At 32.0% G+C, this 27,902-nt stretch overlaps 1 protein-coding gene across 1 annotated transcript in view; it reads right to left on the bottom strand.

Moving 5' to 3' along the window:
- Positions 1-27,902, bottom strand: part of DNAJC1 (DnaJ heat shock protein family (Hsp40) member C1) — a 195,827-nt gene that overhangs the window by 140,889 nt on the left and 27,036 nt on the right. The window lies entirely within an intron of this gene.

The following is a 27,902-nucleotide window of genomic DNA, read 5'->3' as shown; positions in this document are numbered from 1 at the left end:
TTATTTATATTGAATTTACCATCAAAGGACAACCTGTGGAATCTCAATTTCACATGTCAAAAGTATGTCTATTTGAAGGCAGTTAAATATGCATTTATCCAAATTAATTATAATTAAAAGTAGTTATATATATTGTACTTAACACTTTTTTTTTTAGTACTTTGAAGGGTATTTTCAATGGTGTCCAATTTCCAGAGTCTGGTTTGCAGAAATAAACTGGCCCACCATTTATGTATTACTAATGTTGTTTAAATATATTTATAACGTCATGATAGTTCAATAAGAGTACTTTAGATTAAGTGGATGTTAAAATTAATTTTCTGTAATCCTGTATGCACAGGTAAACTCAGAGTACATCATTTTACATGGCCATTACAAAATATAATAACAAATAATAAAATAAAATAATAAAGACCAACACATTGCCAAATTGGGATTAAAACTTTATCTTCACTAAGTTTAAAAGTTATTCCAATAACAGGTTCATAGTGGGACAATGATAACAAAGTTGCATATTACATTTCATGTCATTTTATAGCTGAATATTTGTCCAATTAATTCCTAAAACTACTAAAAAGTTCAAATGACTAAAAAACCAAAGGAAAACAAAAATCTGTATACCTGGGACTAAATAGCTGTTGAAGAAATAGAGTTGAAAAGAGAGACAATAATTAGTCTGTTAAGCTTTTCTTTATAAACCATTATTTTCATTACCAATATTCTGGAATTTATTGCTATAGGCTATCAATCAACTTAAAAGTTTCAACTTAGATGTGAATATTTCTGTGACTTGTGGAGGGCTAAGGAGCTATAAAATTAGCAGAGTAAGTTTTGTGGGTAGTATGGTTATAATTTTCATTCTAATTTGTTAAATAGAATTGATGTATTCCCTATACCTAAATAATAGCTAATATACAGTAGAAAAGGATGATTATTTACTGAAAATATGTCATAGAAATTTTGTTGAGCAAAGAGGTCATGTCAAATGAATAAAATTTGGGGCTTTAATTTTAGATTTTATTAAATTGTGACTATATCATAGAGAAATTCCAAAAGTGTAGGTTTCTTACAAAATAAGAGTCTCTGTATTTTCTTGTGCTACAAAATTAGTACATGCTCATTACAGAGAATATATGACTTACTTAAAAATAAAAAAGAATAATAGTCACCTAAGGCATTTCCTTTCTTCCAGTCTTGCTATGCTGAACCCAATTCTCCAAATTATTTTGCCACAGTATGTACCCTAAATGTAAATATGATCAGATGACTCTCCTATTTCAAATCCTTTAATAACTCCCAAGTGCCTTCATCATCAGTATTTTCCAATCTTTTTAGCTTTATCTCCCATCCTTGGCCCATCTTTCTGGTCGCCCAGATTATTACATTAGGAGTCTATTCTAACGTGTAGTGATCTTTTGTTTTGCATCCAGCTGTAGACAAGTCTTCTCCAGACTAACGAACAAGCCTCTCAGACTAAGGAACAAGACACACAGATATTGCCTGCCTACTTTCCTCTTAAGAATCTGCCCAGTGGGGTTATTTCACTAATAAGCTCCATTCTAAGTAGACAGAACTGAAAACCTCAGAGGCTTCCTTACAAAGACATGCTCTAGACAAGCTGTACCTCAAACAAGCTTAAGTACGTATTTAATTTTAGTTAATTACTTAGTGAATCTTAACTTATTTTATCCTTTTAACAAAGCTATGACATAAGTATAGTTGTTATCAGGCCCATTTTACTGATGAGGTAAGTGAGGCAGAGAGAGGTTAAGTAATTTACTTAAGTTCACACTGCTGGTAAACAGACAAAAATAGAATTCAAACCCGGAAAATGTTGCGTCATATTCAGAGCTCTCTACCTTGGCTCTTTAGATTCAGTTAGTAGGTTTGGGCTGCGTCACTTTACAAGGGGCTACAGCTTTGGGAAGGCAGTGAAAACAACTGCTGCATTCTTCTTGATCTGATAAACTATACGGAAAACATCCACATAACTACAATGTGAATACGGTCAACTGCATTTTAAAGGTAAAGACCCTGATATGTGTTAGATTTTCTAATGCATTTTATATCACATTTCTACTAGAGACCTGAATGTTAGAACATACATCTCCTATACTTGGTGGATTAGATCTTTTACCTCTCTGGCTTGCAGAAAATAATTTTGAAAGGGTTATGGGTGAATTGGCCATCTTTAACATAGTATACATCAAAAAATCTACTGGGTTCAATTACTGGAATTCTTTTCCTTCTAAGCTGGATAACGTTCTTTGGCAAGTTGGACATGAATTATCTTAACACTTGATAACCTCTGTAAAGAAGAGACATATAGACATTCTTTTTTTTTTTTTTACCAAAAAAACTATGACAGGAATATGTTTGTCAAAATTGTAACAATTCAATGGGACAACAGCAAAAATGGAAGAGTAGGAAACTCCAAGGGCCTGACCCTGCATAGAAACAATAAATAATCTAGCAAAAAACAACAACGGTACAAAGTTACCTTATCTGAATCTCTGCAAACTAGTCAAAGGTTTACAACAATGGAGCAAGCACTTAACCAAGAAAAAGGTAGTTGATTATCAGTTAGGGTCTTAAAGACGCCAATCTGAATTCTAGGTGTGGATTCCTAGTGCTAGAGGAATCAAAGCAGACTTGTTCTCAAAAACTTGTGTTTGTTTGTTTGGTCTGTCATTGGCTCCTTGACAAATTATGTAAAGAACTACTTTTATTTTATCAAACACAGAACTCTTCCAGGGCAAAGAGGCAACCAGCCAGGACAAAACATTTAAGGGCAAATTTGTTAGCTGGTGCCAAACAGGGCAAGGAATAGCAATTGGGACATACCATAGACACATCAAAAAGCTTGGGGAAAAAAGATTGGGGAGTAAGATGCTTTGGAAATACTGGCTTTGAAAAGTTCCCACATATTCCTTGGAAATAGTTAGACCATGTGCAAAACCAAGGTGAAGTACATATTCAGAAAGAATATTTAGGGCCTTCTGAGAAAACACTAAATTCTCACTGCTGACTGATCTTTAGGCTGTGCTCAAGCAGAAAATGAAGGCAAAGGGAGAGTTGTAAACTGCCTAGCTGGGTGTTGAAGGCATGTACCAACATATACCAGAACCTCCTAGCAAAGACTGTGGATTTTTCTTTTTTCAAATCTTTAAGGAAATCTCTGCTAAATCATTAGCTGGCTACTAAGCTAATTAAATGGAGACATCAGTGGCCACTAATGACATCAGTGGCCATATATGGCAAAGAATATGTACTTGACAAATTTAGTTTAGAAAAGTCAGTAAACAAACACTGCCAACCAAAGAAACAAAAAAACCCTGGTGAGGTGGAAGAATCTGATGACCACATTATATATTCAAAATGTCCAGAATTTTTTAAAAATTAGGAAGCATGCAAAGAAACAAGAAAATATGGTTCACACATGAGGAAAAAGAAATGAATACAAATTATCCCTGAGGAAGCCCAGACGTTGGACTTACTCGACATCCAACACAACTATCCCTCAAAATTGAGAGAGAAATTAAGATATTTCAATTAAACAAAAATTGAGAGCACATGGCTAATAGACTTGCTCTACAAGTAATGCTCTAGGGAGGCAGTCCTTCAGGTTAAAAGGAAAAAATACTAGACAGTAACTCAAATCCATATGAAGAAATAAAGAACACTGGTAAAGATAACTATATAAATATAAAAGTCAATATCCATGTATTTTTGTTTAGTAACTTCATTTTTTTCTATATGATTTAAAAGACAACTATTAAAGCAATAATTAAAAATCTATGTCCTTCACTTTGTCATTATATATCCACCAAGAAAATATAAGTTATAAACATATATGCACGTAACAACAACCCCCCCCCACCAAATAAAGCAAAGACTTAACTGAATTAAAGGGAGAAATAAACTATTTGTATAGTAATAGTTGGAAATTTGAACACCCCACTTTCAATAATGACTAAAAAATTAGTCAGACAATTAGCAAGGAAATAGAAGACTTGCCAACAGTATAAACCAACTGGACCTACCTAACAGACATCTATAGAATACACAGAATACACATGAAACATTCTCTAGGGCAGACCAGATGTTAAATCACAATATCAGTCTCAATTAATTTTAAGAGGTTTAAATCGCCTGGCTGGGCATGGCTCAGTGGTTGAGCATCGACCTAGGATCCAGGCGATCAGGGTTCGATTCCTGGTCAGGGCACATGCCCGGGTTGCGGGCTTGATCCGCAGTCATGGGGCGTGCAGGAGGCAGCCGATCAATGATTCTCTCATCACTGACGTTTCTATCTCTCTCTCTCCCTCTCCTTTCCTCTCTCTGAAATCAATAAAGATATATTTAAAAAATAATAATAATAAAAGATTTAAATCATACAAAGTATCTTCTCCAACCACAATGGGATAAAATTAGAAATCAATGACAGAAGGAAATTTGGAAAACTCACAAATATGTGTAAATTAACACACTTGCAAGCAACCAGTGAGTCAAAAATAATTTAAATATTATTTGGCATAAATGAAAAGTGCCATTGTGTTGTCTCCCTATAAGATAACTGTGCACCTGTTAGCAGAACATACTCAACAACAGGCCAGAAAACTGTGCTCCTGAAGTATAAAACTGAAAAGATCTAGAGAAATTTTTCCCCCACTGATATTTAGATTGTTTGATTCTGAAACTGGAAAGGTCATGAAATTTCAGGATCATATCATTTCCTTTTGGCTTAATGCATTCTGGGAGATTTCAATTCACTAACATTAAAAGTTAATTATAACTGTTTTCCTTTTACTTAAGATGACTAAGGATTAAGCAAGAACTAAATTAAATCATTACATGCAATTTTGTGAAAAGTCAAAAAGAAATCACTATGGAAATAGCAAAGTACTTTGATATGAAAGAAAACAAAAACACAACATATCAAAACTTAGGATGCAGTAAAAAAGCAGTGCTCAGAAGGAATTTTACAGCTATAAATGATAACACCAAAAAATCTCAACCTAATCTTCTGCCTTTAACTAGAGAAATAGTAGCAAACTAAACCCACAGCAAGCAGTAGTAAGAAAATAATAAAGATTGGAGGGGAGATAAATTAAATAGAGAACAGAAAAACAACAGAGAAACCACAAAGCTAAAAATTGGTTCTCTGATAATGTCAACAAAATTGACAAACCTATACTACAGTGAGAGAAAGGACTCAAATTACTAAACTCAGGAGTGAAAGTGGGGGCATTATTGCCACTCTTATAGAAATAAAAACAACTATAAGAGACTACTGTGAATAACTGTATGCCAAACAATTAGAAAACCCAGGTAAAATAGACCAATTCCTGGAAATACACAAACTGACTCATGAAGAAATAGAAAAACTGAATAGAACTATAACAAGTGATGGATCAGCTAAAAAAACCACACACAAAAAACACACCTGCCAATGCCTAACAAAAAACCCCCCAAACATCAAACCCAGATGACTTACTAGTGAATTCTATGAAACATTATTAAAAAAATGACAGTCCTCTTTAAACTCTTCCAAGTAACAGAAGAGGAAGAAAGGCTTCCTAACTCATTCTATGGGGCCTTAATAATAAAGACAGACAAATGCCAATAAATAAATAAATAAAATAAACTAGACCAATATCTCGTATAAATACAGATGCAAAATTCCTCAACGAACTTCTAGTAAATCAAATACAGCAACACAGAAAAAGGATTATATACCATGACCAAGTGAGAGAGATTTATCCCATGAACACAAGGGTGTTAAAGTGCATAAAAATCAATGAATATAATACACCATATTGGTAAAAAATGAAGAAAAGGTACACATAATCATCTTAATTAATGCAAGAAGAAATGATAAAATCCAACATTGTTTGATAACAAAACACTAAACAAACTAAGACTAGAAGGGAACTGTAGATAAAGGGCATCTATGAAAAACCCATAGCTAACCTCATACTTAATGATAAAAGTCTAGAAGCTTTCCCCGAAGATAAGTAATAAGAGAAATATCTACTCAAGACACCTTTATACTGGAAGGTGTAGCCTAAGCAATTAGTCAAGAAAAAGAAATAAAAGGAATACAAATTAGAATGGAGGAATTAATACTAATTCTATTCACAGATGACATGATCCTATACATAGAAAATTGTAAAGCATCACAGAACAAGTATTAGAGTTAATAAATACAGTCATGTGTCACTTAACAACAGGAATACATTCTGAGAACTTTGTTGTTAGGCAGTTTTGTCATTGTGCAAACATCATAGAATGTACTTACAGAAACCAGATGATATAACCTACTACAAACCCAGGCTATATGTTGTAACCTATTGCTGCTCCTAGGCTACAAGCCTGTACAGTACGTTACTGAACAAACAACACGAGATTAAATCAAGCACAAGAGAACACAACATGTTGTTTTACAGCAAACTTTTTTTTTAAGTAGAAAGAGTATACTCTTAAGTAACAATAAAAAATATAGTATGCCTGGAGGGACCTGGAGAGTATTACGCTAAGAGAAATAAGCCAGTCAGAGAAAGACAAGTATCACATGATCTCACTTATACATGGAATCTAATGGACAAAATAATAAAGTGACGAACAAAAAAGGTCCAGAGACACTGAAGCATGCAACAGACTGACCTATTTCAGAGGGATGAGTAGGGGGTGGGACGAGATTAACCAATGAACTTATATGCATATATGCATAGCCCATGGACAGACAATAGTGCAGGGATGGCCTGGGGAGGAGGCAGGAGAGGGGTGGAGGAGGTCAATGGGGGGAATAAAAGGGGACATCTTTATTGTAATACTTTCAATAAAGGTAAATTTTTAAAAAAAGTATAGTATAATAAATACATAAACCAGTAACATAGTTGTTTATAATCATTATCACATATTAGGTACTATACATAATTGTATGTGCTATACTTTTATACAACTGTCAGCCCAACAGGTTTATATCAACATCACCACAAACATGTGAGTAATGCATTGCACCATGACGTTGTGATGGCTATGTCATCCCTAGGTGAGAGGAAATTTTCAGCTGCATTATAACCTTACAGGACCACTGTTGTATGTTAGTGTGACACTGACTGAAACATCATTAAGTGGCTCATGCCTGTAAATTAATTTAACAAGTTGTAGGATACAAGATCAATATATAAAGATCAGTTGTATTTTTAATACACTAGCAATTTTAAAAATCTGAAATAAAATCTGAAAATAAAATTAAGAAAAATCCTTTATAATAGCAACAAAAATAAAATACAAGAATAAGTTTAATAAAAGAAATGTAACATTTGTACACTATGAACCATTAAAACATTGCTGAAAGAAATAAAATAGATCTAAATAAATGGAAAGACATGATCCATGTTCATGGACTGGATTCACTACAGATTCAATGCAATCCCTAACAAAATCCCACCCGGCATTTTGCAGAAATTTACATGCTTATCCTAACATTTCTAGTGAAATGTCAGAAACCCAGAAGAGCTAAAACACCTCGAAAACAAACAAAGTTGGAGGAATCACATGTCCTGATTTCAAAGCCAGAACAAAACTACAGTCATCAAACAGTGTGGTCATGGCATACAAATAAACACATAACTCAACAAGAATTCGAATTCCAAAAGTAAACCTATTCATCCATAGTCAACTGACTTTCAACAAAGGTGACAAGATCATTCAATAGGGGAATTATAGTCTTTTCAACAAATGATGTTAAGACAACTGGATATCCACATACAAAAGAATGAAGTTGGCTCATACTATATACAAAAATTAACTCAAAATGAATCAAAGTCCTAATGTAAGAGCTAAAACTATGACTCTGAGAAGAAAACATAGAGGTAAATCTACAGGACCTTGGATTTTACAGTGGATTCTTAGCTGTGACATTAAAAAGATACGCAACAAAAGAAAAAATAGACAAATTGTACTTTATCAAAACTTAAAACTTTGCAGCCACTATGCAAAAGTTTGGTGGTTCCTTAAAGAACAACAACATAAATTACCATATGACCTAGTAATTACACTCCATGGTATTTACTGAAGAGAATGAAAACAGGTGTTTAAACAAAAACTTGTACACAAATGTTCAAAGCAGTATTATTCACAACAGCCAAAATGTGGAAACAACCCAAACGTCCACCGACTAATAAACGGATAAACAAAATGTGATATAGGTATATATCCATACAATGATTATTATTATTACATAAAAAGACATGAGTACTGATACATGCTACAACATGAAAAATCCCTGATCTGATGCACATAGTTGAAGGACTTCAAACTCTGGTTGACATATGAGAATCTTAACTTGTGTAGTATTGCCACTCAAGATCAACTGCCTCAAAGTGAGCAATTCCATGTAATCTTTCTAACTAGGTCCTTGGGTCATTTTCACATCTGATATTACTAATTAAAAGCTCAAGATACATTCTTAATAATGATTATGCCCTCTTTATTCTGGACTTTTCACTTAAATTTATCAGTCAACCACTCTTGCCTGCTTCCCCTCCCCCAACAAAAAAATAAACAAAAAACTATGTGTCTGAGTACAAGTGCATTTACCAGTAGAAAAATTAAATAACAGAGACATTTAAAGGAACTTGTCTCTGGTCAGTGGACCAGAAGGATAAGGTAGGAAACTTGTATTCATCTTATCTACAGGACAATGAAATTTTATACCAGGTGCATATAAAATTCAAAAGAAATTGAAAAGGAGCAATGTTTTAAAAATAAATAATGATTTCCATGGTCAAAAGAAATGAATATAATAAAGTAGTTTATTTCACAATAAATTTAAGGCTGGGCTTCTTTAGCTAATCTGCTGAAAAAGGAGCAGGAAGAAGCTCTGGGTTTTTCCATATAGATCACTTAGTCAATTGCCTTTGGAGAAATCTATTTGAATTTATTTAAGTTTATAGCTTTAACTGATTTTCTTATCCTTAAACTATATATAGAAACCAATGATAGGTTAGCATACATCAAAATCCTGGTTACTGATGTTCATATACAATATTTATCTTAATATTCTTTGAGAGTGAAGGTCAGTAAGAATGATTTGTTGAAATATCAGATAATTTCCAGTGCAGTAAAAGAGAAATTCTGCCCTTATTTTTAACTTGTATCTAAATAAACGTGGCTTAATAACATGTTTATTTAAGTTGGACACACCTCTGCCCTCCAATAAGATTAAAAAGTTAAGACTTCTCCAAAATATAGATAAAGATTGCAGCCTCAAGAGACAGATGCCTCTGGTATCTAATTACTGGGATATGGAGTTGTCGGGAACATAGATCAACCACTCACAAAACAAAATCATCATTTCTGGTAACCAGAATAGTTATCTTAGACTATATTTTGCAACCAATTTATCTTGAAAAGGAAATCTAACAAGTCAATGACGGGGAAAAGCAAGAGGGACACTTCTGTATCACAGAGATTTGAGAGAACCACCAAATGTGATATATAAACCTTGTTTGGTCTATAATTCAAACAAAACCAAGGTAAAAAGGCATTTTGAGACAACTGGGCATATCTGAAAAGGGACTAGTAGGTGCTATTAAGGAATTATTAATTTTATTGGGTGGGGTCATTGTAGCATGGTTAGTTAAGAAAATGTCTTTTTAAGAGATGCAGAAATGTCATGTCTGATATTCATGTTTAAATTCTCAGAAAAAAGGATAATGTGGCAAAATGTTGGTAACAAATCTGGGAGATCATTAAACTATTCTACTGTGTATGTTTTTAAATTTTAATAATAAAAAGCAAAAAAAAAATACAGTGGTACAATGGTGAGCAATAAATCATACAACATATAGTTTAATAGAAATATATTTTGATTGGTTATTTGTGAAGCGTGTTCAGTAAGTGTTCATGAACAAACTAATAATAGCTTAAAATTTTAAAAAAGTTGAAAGAGGGGGAAGGAGGCAAAGGAGGAGAAAAGCAATAGCCATTATTTGATTCTGATTAATTAGTAGAGAAATACAGGTTTTATTATCATCTTTAAATAAGAGAAGGTAGCCGCTATGTAATATCAAAGCACACCAAAATTTCCAAATTTTAAATTGAGTGGAAGACTTTTATAACTGGTACAGCCTGACCTGACCCCACACTGGGACAGACACAATTTCTTTGAGCTGTTCTTCTGAATTAATTAGTATGTTTTAGTAACGTCACTTTCCTAGAGAATCTCCAGTGAGGAGGGAGTGAAGAATAAGGCTGAGATAAGTGGCAAGCATTTTAAAGAAGAGGTGCTCTCAACTTGTCCTAAGTTTCTTTTGAACTTTAATTCCTAATGTACACTACACATCACCAAACACAATTTGCCTGGAGTTAGAATTTTCCATATTAATTCCATCAATGCTGACTTAAAGATCACTGTGATATTACATCTAAGTGCTTCTTTTTTCTTCTAAGCGCTTCTCATATTCAGCATTTTGCCATTTATTTTGTTCCTAAAATTATTTTATACAACGCTTTCTGTCATTTTTGAAAAGCAGTCAATATGCAGAACTTCAAATGTTCATAGTTACAGGCTTGAACGTTAAAAACTATAAGTTAGTTGGTAAGGAAATAAAGACTGGTTAGAACTATTTTTTATTATATCCTATTTCTTTGAATCATGACATTAGAGATACCTGAGAAATCAAATTAGTTTTCAAAAGTTAAACACACTTCCACCCAACACATCTATTTTAAAATTCATACTTAAAATTAAAAAAACTAAATTGATAAGCTAACAAAAGTATGAATGATCATAATTAGTTACATTTACAGATCCTTATCTGAATAATTTAGCTCACTTTACCAACTGTAACATATACAGTTCTATGAGGCTACATCATTTTGTAGAAAACTCTAAGACAATCTGATAAAAAAATTTTAAATCAAATTAATTTTTACAAGATGAATGAGAACTTACATTGAAAACAAAACACTTTCCTTAGAAAACCTCAAGGTAATCATATGTATATACATAATGATTGTCTGCACATAATAAATCAGAAAGAGAAACTAGTATATGCAAAAAAAAAAAGAATCCATGGTCAAGGAGTCAGGAATTCAGATGAGAAAGTTTCCTTAATCCTCTCCTCTAAAGTCTCTGAACTCATGTCTACTTTAAATGCAAAAGAGCACACCACGCAAGATTTCTAAACAGTAAATATTAATTAAAGTAAGAAATGGGCTAGGATATCCTTAATGAAAGGATATCTAAATTTAAATGTTCCTCCCACTCCCATAACTCTTAAGCCCATGAACAAAAACAGGGTCAGAATTTATAGACAAGGTACCCAAATTCTTAAATTTACTGGCCAATTTAAGTTTCACTGTGTGTTAAAATTCTTATTCTGGAACATTATCTTTTTATATATTGTTATGAAGTATTCAAATATTTGTAATTGATTACTAAAGTGTACTCTTAATTTATAGATAAACCTTGACATACTAAGATTTTTTGTTAAAAAAGGGCTTTTCATATCAAAACATCATACCCATTACGATAAAACATATTTATTTTTAAATGCAGTGTTTATGCTAGCCTATAAGAAAATAAACTTTATGAAATAATCCTAAAAGTTATTTCATTAGGTTCTTTAAATATGCATAATACATGTACATTTTATATACCTAACAAAATCTAAGATGAATGCTTAAGTACTTAAAACAAATTAAATATTTCAGTTTCAATATTTTATTAAACCAACCTATGTATCGGGTCTGGGATGAAAGTTTAAATCATAAAATACAGGTTAAAATAACCTGAAATCATGGGCTTAATTCATATACATGTATTTTCATACTATAACAGTATAATACACATATACCACTGTATCAAAGTTTTCTGTTCACAGGTTATCTTCAGCTACATGAATTTACTTAGCTATTAATTATTCTTTTATGCCACAGTTTAATTAATATGTTAGCAAGGAGACTAAGTCAACAGGTTTCTTTAAAATATCAAAATATTTTTTAAAATAAAATATTTAGCTGACATTTATAGGCTAGATGAATAGAAAAGTTGAAAATTTTCTATATATTTCCTAACGTTTACATTGCCATTATTTCTTACTGATAACTCAATAATTATTTCATCCTCAGTGTGTTGTAAAATATATATTACAGGCATATATTATAATGACATTCATATAATATACAATTCATTCTACAGACTTTATATACACTTTGCCTTACTATGTGACCTTATTACTTAGTTAACCTTGATTAATAAGCTACTAATTCATATTGAAGTTTCTTTTTTAGGTATCGGCGAATTTTTAAGTATCAAGGATTTTGAAGATACAGATACAACTACAATTTTTGCAAACCATCACACTTATATTTGAATGCAAATAAATTTGCTTCATGAATCAGAGCTACTTCATTTAAAAGTATTAACAAATTTTATATTTAAAAATATATCAAGATAATACCTTTACCATAAAAATTACAACTACACTAATTACACTAATATGGTCTTTCACTTAGTGTTATTTACCTTCACAAAAATTTAAAGGATAAAGGAGACTGTTTCAGAGTGTTTGTCCATTGATATTTTTTGCCTTTTAGTTGAAAAAGTCATGGTGTTATCAGAGAAGTAATCATATTTTTTCCTGATTAATAATGAAACTTTTAGGGAAAGGGGATGGATCTAGGATCGGGAACAACCCCAAGAAATTATGTGTGTAGTACAACTTGATAAAAAGGCTTTTTTCAAAAAACTGTGCTTTGGGAAAGTATTTCAACAGCTACTTAGGTAGCCTGATGATATAATATAAAATGAAACACAACTAATTTTACTATATGTAATTTATTTTTAAAAGTAAAATGAAATATGAAATCTTTAATGCTACAATAAACGAAAAGGATAAGTAACAATTTGTTTTTCTAGCTACTTAATCATAGTTTAGATAGTACTGAAAGATATCCAGTATTAATGTAAAATCAAAACCTGAACACAAGTGGAAATACAATATTCAAACATACACAACTAAATGGGATATAGAGCTGTCCAGCTACATTGTAAGAATTGACAAATATAATCTGTATTGTTCAGTCTGTATTAATAGCAGGAGCAGTGTCGGTGCTTTTTCTGGTATGTTCATAAAATAGTTTGACAAATTAAAAGATTTTGATTAAGCACTATAATAAATGCTACAGATTTCCTTGTGCTTATTTTATTTTCAACATATAGTTTAATAAAAATCTGTTAAGTAGACTACATTTCAGGAAAATTTATTTTTAAAAACTAGCTTACAATAAAAAAGAGAAGCTTTATTGTTTTTTTCTACTTGGTTAAATTATTTTTGTCTTATTGAAATGACTTTTACTGTTAATGATGTTTATAGTACTAATGTTTGAAGTGAGTATAATACTCTAAATACCACTGTAAGTGTTAAGTCAATAGAAATGCTTTATTGCAGGTTTTGGCGCTACCAGCAAAAGTAATTTAAATAACCTTTAAATATTAGAGATGATACTACCTAACGCCATTGCATAAAAAGAAAATGCAACTCAGCAACCTCAAAGTAAAATAGAAGACTTTTTCCTCCACCAAATTAAAACCAGTTTTAGAATGTGTTTGTGGCTAATAACTGCATGCTTTATCCTTTTTCCCTATAAAAACGGTTTAACATATAAAATTAACTTGATATATAACCAATTTCTTCATAGGGGAAATGTTTCTGAGAAATGGAGAATGTTTCAGTTTTCCTCTGTCAAGAGAAATTCCTCAAGTTACAAATGAAGTTGAAACTCAACCATAATTATTTTAAAGGACTTTATTTAATTAGTAACTATTACAGGGTTAGCATAATTTTTTGATTTGCAAGTTTTCCTATCCCTCAGAAACAGTCCTTATCTTTTCAAGTCCATTTCATTACAAAATTGCAAGCAAATTTAATGCAATTATTTGGTTTAGGAGGTTTTAGTAATAAAAGGAGACACTTGAAAAATTATAAGATGTTGCTAAAATGTGCCCCCTTCTTACCAGAATCCCAAAACTTAGTAAGATAAAAGACAAATAAAGCAAGGCATGGCTTTCTCGGAGATTGTCACTACTGAGGTGATTAACAATCAAATTATGCTGCAAATTTAGCTCACTTCATATACAACCTGAATTGAATTTGCTTAGCCAAAAAGAAAATAAGCTGTTGCTAACACTATCATTAAATGTAATTATAAAAAGTTACTGGCAACTACTCTGTTTCAGGGAGCTTTATGTTTCCATAGAGAATAAGTAAGACTTTTAGTCAAGAAACTAAAAAAAGTAAACCCACTGCAAACCACTTTTCATGCTTCTTATATGATTCTTCAGTTATACATTATCTTTCAGCCTAAAACAATTACTATCTCATGTCAATACCAAACCAAATATTATTGATTGTTTCCCTCTAACATTTTGAGTGCCAAAAATACCAATTATAAACCAATAGCACATACTTACTGAAATCCTTTATAAGATATCACAATTCAGGTAACAGTATATTAGTAGGAACGTAAGAAAACTTACATCTTGTTTTGAGTTTCTGTGTTATTCTAAAAGAAGTAGAAACAAAGATCAACTGTCCACTGAAAACATTAACATCCGGGGTTTTTCCTAATGAAAATAACCTCACTTCAATATAGAGTAATAAGGGACTCTATTTGACTATAAAAGGAAAGCATTTCTGTTGAGATAAGAATATTTACAACTTAAAGAACATGGATGTTCTTTAAAAAAATATTTAGCATGAAATTTCATAAATGTTGGTTCCTTTAAATTAATTTTAAATTTTTTTAAAAATTGGGGAATTGAATTGGAAAAATATTTATGTTCTCTTAAGAACTCAAATGTTAAATGATAATAAGTGTAACAATTAATATAGATGGTGATGCTTAATGATGGTACACTATTGATTTTAAACACCTGATTTCCTATTAATAAAATGTCTTTTACTAACTTGTTAGATATGCAAGCTCATTCTAATACTACTTAGGAATGTTTGGCTAACACTTTTAACATACTTTCAACAAATGTTAACAATGAAATAGAAATTTAAGATACTAGATAACCATTTCTCAAATTATTGGTGGACTCAGTGATTAATCTCCCTAATTACAATTGACATAAATTCATCCTTAAACATTTTTTTTTTTTAAATCCATTTTGGGTTCAATATATTATGTAAAACAATATAAAGCATGTATTTGGAAAGATATAGCAAATATTCTGCCTTAGAAAGTACTGAAGATCCATCTTCTGCTTAGAAAGTACTGAAGCTCCATCTAGAGGCTTTCCCCCCTATTACTGTCACTTGTAAAATAAGTAGTATCACCTAGAAATGTGAATAATATTAAAATGTCAGAGATTTCTTTTGTATCTACCCTTTTGTTATTCATTATGAGTTCCTTCCCTAACCTTCTTTGGGTAGCTCCAGCTCCATCACTGCCATCAAGTGGTAAAAAACTAAAACTGAACTTTAAAAAAAAAGGGGGGGGGGGGAAGAAAGCAAAGAAAGAAAGAAAAAGAAACTGATGTATTCTATACAACTGACACACCGTCTTTTTTGGTACAACAAATTTTTTTTCTGTGCCATTTATTACGTTACTCAAATTATAGAGAAAATAAATTTGCCAACTGTTTCTAAAAAAAAAACAGCAACACTATCCACTGTAAATCTGATTTTTTTTCCTGGATACTTTTATATTTGCAAGGTATGTAAAAATACTTTGAATTGTATTATTATTTAGTTTAATGATACATTTAATATAAGGACAGTTCATTAATTACTTCACTGATATGGGCAGCAGAAAGAAACAAAAATAGTTACTTAACATTAATGAATTTTATAGTACATTACAAAAATTATTTAAAGAAGAAACAAAACAATGAGGTGACTAAAATAAATTATGTCCTATTACCTCTAAAAATAACCTCAGTTTTAATAAACTGAACACTCTCATTATAGTTTTAGGTGTAGTCATAGCAATGCCTCCCCAAAATGTCTTCATCAGCCTATGAATGGATGAAAGATCAGAATAAGGATTTTTAATGCTGAGGAAAGCAAAAGAAAAAAATTAACAATGAGGAAACAAGTGCGGAACTCAATTCAAATAAAAATTATTTAATATCTTTCCTTTTTTTAAAATTATGAACATGTACTTCCTGAATCATGTTACAGAAATAAGGACTTTCAACAAAACAAAAACCACAACTACAGAACCTAGAGGAAAGGACCAATGAAATGTTTCAGGTTCAAGGGATGTTGCTTTGTGAGATGCATCATCACTTACAATGTATATTTTAAATAAATAATTTATGTATGAAATAGTACATAGGAATACAGTTAACACAGTAAGTCTCATAACCTTGTTAACTTAGTAAAACATAATTTGGGGAAAACTCAAATTATGGGACTAATAACTTTAGAATGCTATGATTTTACTCATTTGATTAGTTTTTAATTTTTACTGAGACACTTGTTTACAAATCTGAGAAACTGAAAAATTTGTAACTTTAATTATAGGTATGAATTCCATGTTAAATTAAGAACAACAAAACAATAACTGCCAACACTTATCGAGTTCCTACTTAGGCATCAGGCACTATTTGTTTCAAGTGTTTATATAGTCTCTCAACAACCCTATAAGATAGGTACTATTAATATTATATAGATAAGGAAACTGAGGCACAGAGAGGTTAAACAACTACCCACGGTCACACATTTAGTGGTAGGACTGAGATATAAACCTAAGCAGTCACCTGGGTAGTCCTCCCTCTTAACCACTCTCATATAAGGTAGGTTTTTCTCAACACTGGCACTGTTGACATTTTGGACCAGATAATTCTCTATTGGGGATGGGGCGGGGGCTGCTCGGTGCACTGCAGAATGTTTAGCAGCACCAGATGCTATCATCATCACTCCACCCTACCCCGAATTGTGATAACCAAAAACGTTTCGAAACATTACCAAATTTCTGGGGGAGGCAGAGTGGGGAGACTAGTCCTCTCCCAGTTAAGAATCACTGATATAAGATAACCATTTAATCTGTTACAACATTGCAGAAACAAATGATGACTAATTTACCTGAAATTAGTTTTCCCCAATTTCAAATTGTTTACCACAATTCAGAAATTTAAAAATCTACAAATGATTTAGGGTAGTAATACTTTAAGTCTTATTATTTAGGGAGATGGCATGTTATATAATTTAAAATCATAATATGAGGGGCAAACTTCATAATGCAAGGTCTGTGTAGGCAAATATGAAAATATAAAGGAGATATGTAAACTTCAACCAAATTTATAAAACTAGTTACCACTGGCAAATGGCACAGAGGAACAAAGTATGGGGATATTACCTTTTACTTTATGTATTTGTGTATTGTATTAAATTTTTCCCAACAACATATTGGTTTTTTAGAATCCAAATTTTAGGTAAAACTTTCTCTTTGACATTAGCATTTCAGTTACGCTTATTAAGTAAGCTGTTTTCCCACACTTTTCCTGGTACATGCTAATGTAGGAAATATACCAAATTCGTAATAAAATTCATGATAAAAATTGTGCCCAATTAGACACAAATATTAGTTAACCATGGGTTTGAAAGCTAGCAAACTAAATAATAATTAAGCAGACACTAAAAGTATATATATTTTCAAGAGCGCTGCTTGAAGATGTGTATAAAAGTGGGTGAAAATTTTTCTTTTCAAACAATTTTTACTTTGTGAATTCTTTGCAATAATTTATACATTTTGCCAGTCCCCAATTATAGCACGGTTTCTTTCCAATTACTTCTGATTATTCAGAAATCCTTTAAATAAAACATAGCACTGTGATACGGAAAGGGGGCTTGGGGGGAGCGGGTGGGGAGAGATTAATCAAAGACTTTATATGCATATATGCACAACCCAGGGACGCAGGCCACAGTGTGAGGAAGGCCTGGGGGGCGGATGCAGAGTGGAGGGGATATCAACGGGGAAAGAAAGGGGACATTTGTAATTCTTTCAACAATAAAGACAAATTTTAAAAAAGAAAGCACAGAATGATATGTGCTCCTCTATTTACTTAACTTTAAATACTCTCATTGTTATCTTTATTTCTTTTCCTCCATTTTCTTATCTGTTTTTACTGTTGTAAACTAACTTGTACACATTACATTGTATCCTCCTTTTAGTCAGTATATGCAACAATTTTCTATTTTGTCTCCTAAATTTAATAGTGATGTATATAATGTTTATGTTCAATATTTATAGTTTCATTTAGTTAACTTAGTATAATCTACTTACTGTTGATCCCTGCAATGATTTTGTACTGCATCAACTTGGTATTTAAGTATTTTTTACACTTTTACTTTCTCTACCCTCACCGCCTTAATTTAGGATCTGATCTTTTTTTTCTTTTTAGTTGTTTAGTCTCTTTATACTCTTACTTTCTATGAGCAATACAAGTAACAAATAAATAAACCTTGTAAGTTTAAATAATACAGGTTAAATAAAACATTCTCCTTAACTATCCCCCAAAACAAGCCACACTCCCCCAAAAGAAATAACTATGGTTATTGGTTTGGTGCATACACTTCTAGACCTGTTTTTTTTAATGCATTAACCTTCATATATGTGTACATATAAAAATGTTCCACTTTATGTTATAGCATCATTAAGCAAAGCACATTCCTTATCTTAAATAAAGACTTCCAAATTAATGCCTACTTCTGTACATCCACTTATTTCTTTGCTGGGCTTTAATGTAATATTTTTATACAAGATATGTTACTAATAATAGTTTTACCAAGAATTTGGCTTATTATGGGAAGTTATTATAACAGCTTTAGTGAAGTATAATTTATAAACCATAAAAGTCACCTGTTTTAAGTGTAAGTGGCTTTTTAGTAAATTTATAGAGTTGTGCAAACTTATCATAATCTAATTTTATTTATTTATTTATATGTTTGTTTTGAATCCTCACCAGAGGATACTTTTTCCATTGCTTTTCAAAGAATGTGGAAGGGAGAGAGAGAGAGAGAGAAAGGGGGGGGGGAGGAAGAGAGGAAGGAAGAGAGAAAGAAGCACTGATGTGAGAGAGACTCATCGACTGGTTGCCTCCTGCACAGCCCAGTCAGGGCCAGGGAATGAGCCTGCAACCGAGGTACAGGCCCCTTGGTTGGAATCAAGCCTGGGACCCTGCAGTCTGAGGGCCAACATTCTCACCACTGAGAAACCAGCTACAGCTATTATAATCCAATTTCAGAACATTCCCAACACCCCAGAAAGATCTCTCAGGCCCATCTTTATAGATTTGCCTTTTCTGAATATTTCATATAAATGGAGAGGATGAAGTTTTTCTGATTTAGTTCGTCAGATTTAGCAGAAAATTAAAAAAATTTTTTTACATAAAGATTTTACTGTTGAAGGTTTTTAAAAAAAGTTATTACATGTTTGCTCCTCTGATAAGGATAGTATGAATATAGCTGAACTCTTTTTCCTTCTTTTCCTTTCTTTCCTTTTGCCAGTTTTCACTCTTGTATTTACTGATCATCACTCTCAACAGACTACAGTTTTCAGTATAGTATACATGGAGAGTATAATAAATGGGCCTTTTTAGATTGACTTCATTACATATCCTAATAGTTTATTGAAAAGCAAAACAGAAATCCAACATATGAACATATCATCTTTGAGATGTTTTAATCTCTCCTAAATGTGAAATACATTTTTTTAAAAAACTGATGAGGAATCCATTTAATACAGGTCTTCTAAAATTTGGAATTCTACCTTCAAATGGAATTCAAACTTCCAAAAACATCTAGTGTCACCCTTGACTCCTCTTTCACTCACAGCCCTCATCCAATTCATTAGCAAATCCTGATGGTTCCATATCAATAGTATACTGAGAATCTGAACACTAACATCTCCACTGTCACCACCATGGTGCAAGCCATAGTCCTTTTTTGCTTGGATTTAAAATCTCCTAACACGTCTCACTTCAGTCCTTGCCTGGCCTCGACCCTCAATAATCTGTTCTCAGCACAGCAGCCAGACTTAAAAAACAGACCCAGTCAAAAACCTCAAACTGCTTTCCATTTTACTCAACTCAGGACAAAAGTCAAAGTCCTTACTGGTTATCTTAGGAATTACAATTAATATCTTAAGCTAATAACCTAGTTTAACTTATAACAATCTACATAGCCACTAAGAAATAATCAAAAAAGAAACTTAAAAAAAAAAGAAAGGGAATAAAAGTGGATGCTATGAAACAGTCAACTAAATACAAAAACAGGTAGTAATGGAGAAATTGGGAAACAAAGACATGTAAGATATAGTATCAAAGGATAACCACAGAAGGGGAAAATATCTGCAAATCATATATCTGATAAGGGGTTAATATCTGGCATACATAACGAAGTCGTACAACAACAATAAAAAGTCAAACAATCCTGTTAAAAAATGAGCAAAGGGCTTGAACAGACATCTCTCCACAGAAATACAAATGAATAAATACCTACAAAGATGCTCAGCATCACTAATAATTAGGGAAATGCAAATCAAAACCATAACAGATACCACTTCAGAACTACTCGAATGGCTATAAATAAAAAATGAACAATATTAAGTGCAGACAAGGATGCAGAGAAATTGGAATCCTTATACTGTAGTGTGCTGGTGAGAGGGTAAAATGGTTCTGCCACTGTGGAAAACAGTATAACAGTTCCTTAAAAGTTAAACATCATATTATGATATGATCAGCAATTCCACTTTTCTTTACATACTTTAAAAAACGGGCCTGCTCTTGGCTGGAGGCCGTCCCACACCTAAGGCAGGAAGATGGTGGCCGCAAAGAAGATGAAAAAGTCACTACTTTCCATCTTCGATCAACTACTGGCTCCAACTTGTTATGAAAAGTGGAAAGTACGTGCTGGGATACAAGTAGACTCTAAAGATGATCAGACAAGGCAAAGGGAAATTGGTCATTCTCACCAACAACTGTCCAGCCTCGAGGAAATCTGAAAGCCAAGACCAGTGTCCATCACTACAGTGGCAACAAGACTGAATTGGGCACAGCACGTGGAAAATACTACAGAGTATGCATAGTGGCTATCATTGATCCAGGTGATTTGATATCATTAGAAGCATGCCAAAACAGAACGGTGAAAAGTAAACCATGCAAAATTTTTCTTTAATAAAACTGAACAGAGCTTGGTTTAAAAAAAAAAAATTGAAAGCAGGGACTCAAATATTTATACACCAATATCTACAGCGTCATTATGCACAACAGCCAAAAGGTGGAAACAACCCGAGTTCATCAACAGATGAAATGTGGTGTAGATATGCAGTGAAATATTATTGAACCTTAAAAAGGAAAGAAATTCTGACACATGTTGTAACATAGATGATACATGTTAAAAACATTATGCTAAATGAAATAAGCCAACTACAAAATGACAAATATTGTATGATTTCATTTATGAGGTACCTGGAATAGGCAAATCCATAGAAACAGAAAACAGATTAGAGGTTACCAGGGACAGGTGGAAGGTGGGATTAAAAGTTATTCCTTAATGGGTACAGTTTCAGTTTGAGATGATGAAATAATTTTGGAAATAGATGGTTAGAGTTTTACAACATTGTGAGTGTACTTAATTGCCACTGACTTATACACTTAAAAATGGTTAAAATAGCAAACTTTTTGTTATACATATTTTACCATACTTTTTAAAAAAGCCAAAGTCCTTACAAGCATCTTAAAACCTCCAAAGTCCTTAAAATGGCCAACAAAATCCAGTATCTGTCTGATCTTATCTCCAACCACTTTTCCCACACTTACACCTCCTTGATGTTCATTGAACACATGGGGCACAGTCGTGCTCAGAGCATTTGCATTTGCTAATCCTTTTGCCTGAAATAATCTTCCCCTTCATCTTCATGGCTGCATCCTTTGCCCTTCGTGTCTAAGCTCAAATATCACCTTTCAGTAAGGGCTTCCGTGACTACTGGACCTAAAACTGAAACCTCTCTCCCAACACTTCCTATCATCTTCTCTGCTTTATTTTTCTCTAGGGCATTAAAACCATCTTGGATAATATATATCTATATTTCACTTATTTATTGTCATTCTCTATCAGAATGTAAACACCCTAAGGGCAGGAATTTTGTCTGTTTTGTTCAATGCTGTGTCCCTAAAATAGTGCCAGGCACATAGTAAGCAGTCACTAAATCAGTGTTGGAGAAATGAATAATGAGTTCTTCTAATCACCAATATAAGACTATTGATCAATTACTACGACTTCCTACTTCTTAAACCATCCTCAAAATTGAAGATGGTTCTAATTTTACTCTTAAGTCTATTCCATCCATGTAGGGTGCAATTAAAGCCTGTTACTTTATTACTCTTTAATTTTTTTTTTTGCTATGTTTAATTTAGTTTCTGTCATGGCATTTTTTACAGTATCTCTCAGATATTTGTAACAGCCTTATGAAGTGTAATTTACATATAATTAACTTATTTTAAATGTAAAATTCAACAAATTTACCCAGTTGTGCAACCATCACCACAATCTAGTTTTAGAATATTATTACCCCAAAAGTTCCCTCATTCATTTGCAGTCAGTCCCTACTCTGACCCCCAGCTCAATACAAGCACCAATTTACTTTGCGTCTCTTTAGTTTTATCTTTTCTAGAAGTTTCATATAAACAGAATCATCCAATATGTAGTCATATATGTCTGGCTTCATTCCCTTAGTTCAATGTTTTGAGGTTAATCCATGTCTTTTTTTTTTTAATTGCTGAGCAGTATTCTGACTTTATCATTTTTAAATACTTCCTTACTTTCTTACACCAGTGTCCCAGCCTTTAATTACAAACACATAATATTTGAATAGTTTTATATTGTATCAATAACTAAAGTTCAATTAGAAAAATTTTCCAGAATTTTCACTCAGCCATTTGCTAAATTTATCAGTATCTTTTCCTCTCTACAAGTTACTACACTTCTTTCAAAGTTAAGAAATACATAGTAAAAGAATACACCAAGAACTCATTAAAAGAATATCCTCGTAAAACCTCATGACCACCTTCTAAGATAAGGGGCTGCTTCTCTCGCAGATAAGAAAGCTAAGGTTTAGAGAGCTTACGCTACTTACCCAAGATCATACAGTTTGTGTTTGAGCAGCCCAACTCTGAGCTCTTGGCCACTATGCTTTAAAATGAACATTTACCCACATTTTAAGCTCTTTAAATTCAGGATGCATCCTAAAATTGATGGTATATTACAGTTACCATTGTAATAATACTAAGTGACAGGGAGCTGTCACACTCCCTGTGCAAGGGAACAAAAACCAAAGCACCAGCACCAAAACTTGCAGAATTCGAGTTGGAAGAAAATCCTAGAGCTGTTACTGGAGCATCCTTTTAACTCCTAAGAACTAAAAATTGTGAGAGAGGATGGGGGTGGGGGAAATCAGACATATTTAGCAACACATTCAAAGTGGGAATCAAAAATAGGTTAGCTCCACATAATTGCAAATCCTTGATTCTTTAGAGAAATGCTGCACAGAGCAAGATTCCATGTGGAAAAACTGAACACCATAACTGAGTCAAAAAGTGATTCAAAAGAGTTGGATTCTGAATGTAAAGAACGTCAGCAATCCCTTAACCAATTTATTTCACATATATTTTCATTTTCAGGTATGTGCGATAGTTATAAATAATAAAATCTAAGTCTTATGAGTTCTGATAGTTATTTTGATAAATATAAACATTCTAAATAGTAAAAAGCTTTGGCAGTATGTTTTCCTTTTAACCAGTATATAAAATAATGGTGCAACATGCTATGATAGCAAAAACAGTGTTTGCTATATAATTTACTATAGGACTAATACCGAGCTGTAGATATGACATCAAAGAAATCATACCCCTTCCCTTAACTCCATCTCTGCATTATGTAGGACAAAAATCTCATAATTAACCCCTATCAGAGCACTGGAACTTTCCCAATTTTTGCAGGTTCATAAAATATCATTTTTTTCTGAGTTTCCAATTTACTCAGTTCCTGATTTTCTTTATGTCTTAACCTATATATAATCTGCAAGACTGGGGGTAAGAACTAAAAATATTTTAGGCAATTAAGTTACTTCCTTAAATTATCACTGTTACCATGAATATTTAAAATAATTTCATTGATTTCTACTATCATTTCTTGCTACTCAGTATTTTGGTGTTTCTAAGTTTTCCTGATTGAGCAGATTTATTACAAACACAAAGTAAAAAATATAAAGTTCAAAGTTATATAAATTTGTTTCACAAAAATGAAACAAAAACTATGAATTAGGTAAATTTGCTTTTTTTGTCGCCCTCCAAATTTTATTATTCTGAAACTAAGTTATCTAATAAATTAATAGCCTCCCCTTATACTAAGTTATTTAAAGGTCAGTAGGAAAAAATCCACATTTCTCAATAGCTATTAAAATATGTTTGTTATTTTAAAGAAAAAATGCAAAAATAGCACTGGAGCCAGAAAGTAACCAAAAGCAGGAAATTCTCAGTTATAAGACAGGCTAATAAACATTATTTTAAACAAAGGATTTGAAATGTATCAGGAGGGGAGAAAAATACTTGCAATCCTATTCAAATATTTGTTCCTGTCCTTCTATAATGAATGTTTTCCTGTGTAGATCTTGACAGAATTCTTCCCATGTTAGCATCTCTATCTAAAGTTGATAGACCAAAGATGTATTTTCAAACATGAAACACAATGAAATATGGGCTTAATTTGACATCTGCTATGCTACTTCTACAAAAATATTCCTTAACTTACTTTCTCAGGTATAATTAGTATGGTCATTGATTAGGGTAGAAAGAAAAGAAGAAATGATCAGTTTAAGAGTTTGGAATGTTTTCCTTAGTATTTTTAGAGAGTTTTTCCCAATCGTACTCTCATTTTTCTGTTGCTTATCTCTCATATACATTTTATATCACAGTAAAGTTTTGAAATATAGCTCAAAACTTTTATTCCTAATTGTATTTCATACTAATTAGGATAAGTACTTTAGTTTACCCTGATATAATTTTGGTCACAGAAGTATATATACTATCTCTCTAAACATACAAGTACCATAATGCCTTTAGTTTTATAATTAAGAGATACTTAGAAAATCAATCACTTCTAGTGAATGTTTTTCTTTAAACATTAGATTTGGCTCATCAACAATTCAATAATAACTAGGAGTAAACAAACTAATTTATTTGGATATTTTTTCTTTATGTCAAACAACGACTGTTTATCCTGACAACAGTATACTTCACCTTTAGAAGTCAAAATCATTTCAAAGAGTTAGATCTTGTCCTTCTCTTTCCTATATATTTATAATGACCAACTTACTTGAGACATTTCGAAGGCCTATGAGAAATCAAAAGAAAAGGACATCTGGAAATAGAATTTGTACTTCTGAATAAGAAACATTATCCTAAAAAATTGACATAAGAAAAACATAACAGAGAGACATTTTTAAAAAGCTCCTTCCTTTGAAAAACATAAGATTTGGTATACTTAAAAAAAATTTTTTATAACTTGTCATAACTGATTTCTGTCCATGCTAGAAACTCTTCTAAAACTTATTTGGAAAATATCTTGAACTGATGAGAGTTTGAAGTCATCCATAATTCAAATAACTTGTGTTGTAATTAATCATGGAAATTAAAGAGCAAATGATACACATCAATGTGAGCTCACTATCTCCTTTTCCTTCATCTCCTTTATTTTATACACATCTGCATAAAATTAAGTCTACTCTGCTGTAGTTGTTTACTGATACAAAGTATCACAGTCTTTGTTTTGCTTTCAAGGAACCTTTTGTAAAATACAGTATCAATGAATTACTGAAAAATGAATTAAAAACACAGGACATAAAATATAATCCCAAATGTTATTATTAGATTAAATAGGCATAATCTCTGTCATATTGCCATAAAATTTTCTAAACGCTTACTCTCAATTTCTGTATTCTTTTAAATCCCACTGCAAACAAATAAACAATTTGCAAACCAGCTCCAGGTTAGAGATCACACTTTGAGTAGCACTATATCAGAGACCAAGAAAGAATGAAACACAGAAATTAATTAGGAATTAGTAGTTAAAGCTTTATTCAAGTGTTAAATATTCCATAAATTTGCTGTTTAAGATTATATGTTTAAATCTAAAATAAATGCACTGAATATTACTTTCTTCTTAAAATTAAAAAGCAGCATTATCACACTGAAGTTGAAGGCAAGTACAGAGTTTGATATTTGAGCATGAAATTAGTTTAAATGAGAAAAAAGGTGGGTCTTGAAAATAAAAGAAACTAAAAGTTTAATTAATCTGATCTGTTTTCCCTCAAGAGTAACACTGGTTGTCAAAGTAGTCCTACAAACAAGTCCTACTTGTCCAGTATAAAATACGACTTGCTTTCAATGAGTGGGAAAGAGGCTACAGCAAAATGGATGAATGACTATCCGCTGGTTCTAATCCAGAACTACTTCTGCTACATAATCCTATCTCTAGTACATAAGAATAGTTACTGGTATAGTTCATGTTCTACATCAAGAAAACAGAAATAGGGTAACTGCAGGATGAAAACATAAAACAAAACCAGAGTACATAAATATCATGATACATTATAGTAAAAAGTCTTTGCTTAAAAAAATAGAAAGCTGAAAGGCTCTTCAAAATGACACCATTTTTCAAATGAACTTCCAACTTTTTTACAATTTTATAAAGCACAGACTTAACTGAAGAAAGTAATATTAAAAGCTCATGCAATAAGCCTTATAAAATAATAAATCCGGAAATGATACTGGGGTACTGTGCTACACACACACACAAAACATAAAGAACAAGGCTACCTGTTATTGGTTGTGTGTTCTGATTTCTCACTTCTCTAAAAATCAAACTTCCCATAACAAAGGAATCTTGTTGCCTCCAATTCTTCAACTGCCATGATTAAAGAAGTATAGCCTTTCCTATGTGACTCCTGAAGACAAATGTAGCACAAATAAATGAAACCAGCAGGTATCGGGTTAAATTTTAATAACCAATACGAACAATGAAAAAATACTGTCTAGGAATAGAGCAAATATATCTCTATTACCAGAGAAAATCAAACAGGAGGAAGATAACCAACAATTAAAATTATGTTCAAAAGTTCTGTTCAATACTAAGATTCTAAGTCCACAGTGGTCCTAACAAAGGGATGAAATGTTTCCTAGAATTTGGCTAGAACTCCTCTTCTACAACAGAAGAAATAGGCATGAGAGAGAGAATTTTGCTGAAATGAATCTAAATCCATACACTGAAGGTATCAGGATTCCTCAAATATGCTATTGTACCTAAGGTTACTCATATTGGGTAAGAGAATTATGTTTCAAAACAAATTTGAGACAAACTTGAATATAACACAAAGTGGCATGTTTACTTAACAAAATTATTTTTAGTAATTACTTACTAAGGCCATGCAGTTTTATGCTTACTACTTAAAAAAAAAAAAAAAAAAGGAAAGTGTTAGCATAGACTATAGAGATGAAGGTTTCTCTAGTTTGAAATAAGAATAGCAATCTACCAACCAGATGGGTCTTAACATTTTTCTGTTTAGTAAGCTGGCAGTTATACTCAACCTTACTAGTTAAAATGAAAATGAAAATAAGATGGATTTTTTTCACCCTTCAGAACAAAGAAAATTTAAAAGTCTGATTAGAATATCAAATACGAGTCTAAGGAGTATAAATTAGTGTAGCCAATATGGAAAGTCATTTATCTGTGTCTAACAAAATTCAAAATATTTTGTAGCCTATGATCAACTTAATCCACTTCTGGGAATATAACCCAAAACAGACTAGATACATAGTA

The sequence above is a fragment of the Miniopterus schreibersii genome (assembly GCF_964146895.1).
Source record: "Miniopterus schreibersii genome assembly, chromosome: 1".
Taxonomy (NCBI): domain Eukaryota; kingdom Metazoa; phylum Chordata; class Mammalia; order Chiroptera; family Miniopteridae; genus Miniopterus; species Miniopterus schreibersii.
Note: the sequence above shows the minus strand (reverse complement) of the source record. Positions and strands in the feature narration are given on the sequence as shown.